Source organism: Priapulus caudatus, unplaced genomic scaffold, assembly GCF_000485595.1.
Source record: "Priapulus caudatus unplaced genomic scaffold, Priapulus_caudatus-5.0.1 Scaffold423, whole genome shotgun sequence".
Lineage (NCBI taxonomy): Eukaryota > Metazoa > Priapulida > Priapulimorpha > Priapulimorphida > Priapulidae > Priapulus > Priapulus caudatus.
In genome coordinates, this window is record NW_014577484.1 from 138694 (window position 1) to 142120 (window position 3427).

The window sequence follows — 3427 nt, forward strand, 5'->3', positions numbered from 1 at the left end:
CCAAATTATAACTACGTGTCATTTCATTTTCATACTAAATTTTCATCGATAAAGTTTTTCGCCACAGAGAAAATCCCTGTCTTCTTTGTCCTCTACCCATGTGACGCCTCAATTAAAATAAACGAGATCCTATCTATCTTCTATGACATTTTCATGATTTATTATAGAATTTATTATAATTGTCTATATTGTTTAATCTATATGGGAAGGATGACATGAGTTGTACACTGCACGTATTAATTCGAACCAAACCTAGATTCAGAAGAAGGATGAGTCATGGCTGAAGTAAATTTAGGAAAGACATAATGACATAGCTCGTTATCTGAATTTATTCAAGATCACAACACACTCACGTAGGTAACTACAAATGGTCCATAAATTTACGCACCTGATACTAAAAATATCGTAAAAACTGTTCAGTCGAACGCACTGCAAAGCTCTTTCGAGTAAAAACATTTTCTCTATGTACACCATGTGAGCTACAGACTTGACAATGAGCAGAAGCTCCTGCTTCGTCTGAAATCCTGCTTTACAACAGGATGATTATGAAGCAGAAGATCAGATTAAATTGACACTAGTCGTTCATGGTTGCACTGATTGCCCTATACTAACTAATTAAAGCAGTCGTCATAATTATGTCGTCGCATTACTGATATCAAGTGAAAATGATCTCAGAGATGATTTCAAAAAATTGATTCAGTAATTTCAGAGATTCAATTTTAGTAAATCATCTCAATGATGACTTCATTGAGATTATTTTACTCCTGCTTAAATAAAACAATAACGACCAGGAAAGCGACAAGAGCTAATAGCTACAAGAACGTATTTCAACAGTCAGCTTTACAAATAAGCATAGTTGAGATTTTTTGAAAATATATATATCAATTTTGATGTTGATTTGAGATTATATTACCATTCATACACAAGCTTGTTCAGCTGAAGCGAAGCACATCTTTCTCGCGTTTCATTTGACAATTTCTTTCGAATCATTGTGTTTTTCTACGACCAACTGAACATCTGATGAAAACATCCCTAAACAAACCACTGCCGACGCTGAACTTGCTAAATATACACAATAATCTCACGAACATTAAATACGACTTTATATATTTGCACAAATTGGCAGGTCACCACGCTACAAATGCAGGAGTAGAATATAGGACATGATAGAAGAAATTCATGATGGCAGTCTTATAGTGTTGAATGTTATGAGCATTCTATAACTGCATAACATAAATTTAGTTTCTGGTAGACGCACACATTTTATATGCAAGCAAATTAAAACTGATACAATTGCAACATCGGACTAATACGAAGCTGCCAATGGGAAAAAAACATAGACGCAAATATGACATTTAAAATAGTGCTACTGAATTTTTAATATAAAGAAAACTATAAAGTGACCAAGCATTGTGTCAGATCATTCTAGTCTAGCAAGCTTTTTTTTCAATTACTGACAGCTGCAGGCCTTCAAACCAAAGTCGCACTGCGGATATGGAATAGTATGCGGACTAACATACCAACATTCATGTACAAGCATATGAAAAAAATAGAGGGATATCCATTTTTTACATCAATATTCATTTTTTACATCAAACTGCTCGCCACCAATTTTCCACATCACATGATTATTGAAACTAACTACTGTCCACGATGCATCTTATATATTGAATATGCTGCCAATCTTACGACAAATAATTCTTGCAACCACATGGTAATAACATTGTAAACAAATTGCCACCACATAGTAATAGCATTGTGAACATAATCTTGTCGAGGGACTGCACGAATCTTAGACCAATATCGAACGTAAATGCATTTTTTGAAAATGGAAGGCTTTTCTATAACTTCCGCGTTCCAAACTAAACCACTAATTTACAAACGTTGAGTGCTTGCGCAATCGTTATCACAATAACTGTACACTGTACGTTACTATACTCTATATATGTGTGTGTGCGTGCACGTGTGTGCGTGATTGCCTGTGCAGAGAAAGAGGGGGTTACCTACAGAACAGTGCTACTAAAATGGGTCCATAATAGTAATGATGATAATAATTAATATTATTATTCTATTTGTTTTTCATGAAAAATGTCTCATTATTTGTCATCTTCATAAAAAAAATTTAATAATGTGCTATGGTAGGATATGACACAGGTCGTTTTCCAGACAAGCTTGTCATTATTAAAATATTGAGAATATATGAGAATAGGCTTCATATCAGTGAAACCTTGTCTATGATTGGGGGTTGGTTCTTTCCTATGTCTATAGGCAACTGAAATGTAACCCCTCTCCCCCGTTTCAGGGAAATAATGTTACCTACGAGTATAGCTATTGGATACATTTCGCAGGTGAAGTTGTAACATTGTGTGAAAAAAGGACATAGTATCAGCAGTGAATAATAATAGAAATAATTATGATTCACTCGTGATTATATCCCATTAATCACTCTATTATTATTCACTCCTGATAGTATACATACGTGGCACAGGCAACTTGGTAAACAGTACGTGGGAATGTATACGTGTCTCACGGGTAACATGAACAAAATGACTTGTCTGAGCACTCTGTGGATGGCAAGCGTGACATTCAAATCAGTACGTGAAGGTTGTACAAACATCTCACGGGTAAAAAGGTGACAATACTATAGTATCAAGAGCTAACAATACGTGTAATATTAGCAAATAATACATATTTAGCTATAATATAGGTATTATCAGCTATTGATAGTTTAATTACATAGTTGCAGAGTTTATATCACACGAGTGATATAGTAACAGTGGCAGGAACGGAACTACTGCATGTATACGCCATGCATATTTTTCGCTTACAGATATTTTCGCGAAATCAGACTTGACGGACAGTTTCACGACTTGGTTAATTTCGCGGTCAGTGAATTATGAATTATTTGGTATGAATTATTCGCGTGTTGTTATTTTCGGGGACGGAAAATTTTAAAAACTACTGCGAAATATGCAGCGTATACCATATACAACTTAGACGTGATATTGTGACAAAGATGACACACTATTACAAGTAGAGACATACAACGCATCCTCACGATTGGTAACATATATGACATGGAAACACAGGATGCATCCTAAGAGGTAACATTGCGCCACGAATAAAAGGGGGGAATTAATTAATTCTCACAAGTGTTATTGCGCTATCACAGAAACACATATATGATGTATTTCACTGTTTTTCAGTCGTGATAGGTGCGCCAAATTGAGGGGCAATTGTGACAATTGTAGCATTACAGGGATATGCATCACCGCTGCTCCCACCAGTGACTTCGTGACAATACAGGAGGTACAACTAAAAAGTGTGACACTGCGATGACGCCACCACTGAAACAACATCACACAAATCCACCGAAGACTGTGACACACTGTGACTGATCCAGTGACACCACATCCGCCCAGCGCAG

General features: G+C 35.9%; 1 protein-coding gene across 1 annotated transcript in view; it reads right to left on the minus strand.

Annotated features, from left to right (window-relative positions):
- Positions 1-306: 306 nt before the first annotated feature.
- Positions 307-3427, minus strand: part of LOC106810250 — a 17339-nt gene continuing 14218 nt past the window's right edge. The window contains exon 4 of the mRNA XM_014813541.1: positions 307-3427. This exon is cut by the window's right edge and continues 153 nt beyond it. The gene's annotated coding sequence lies outside the window, so the exon portion shown is untranslated.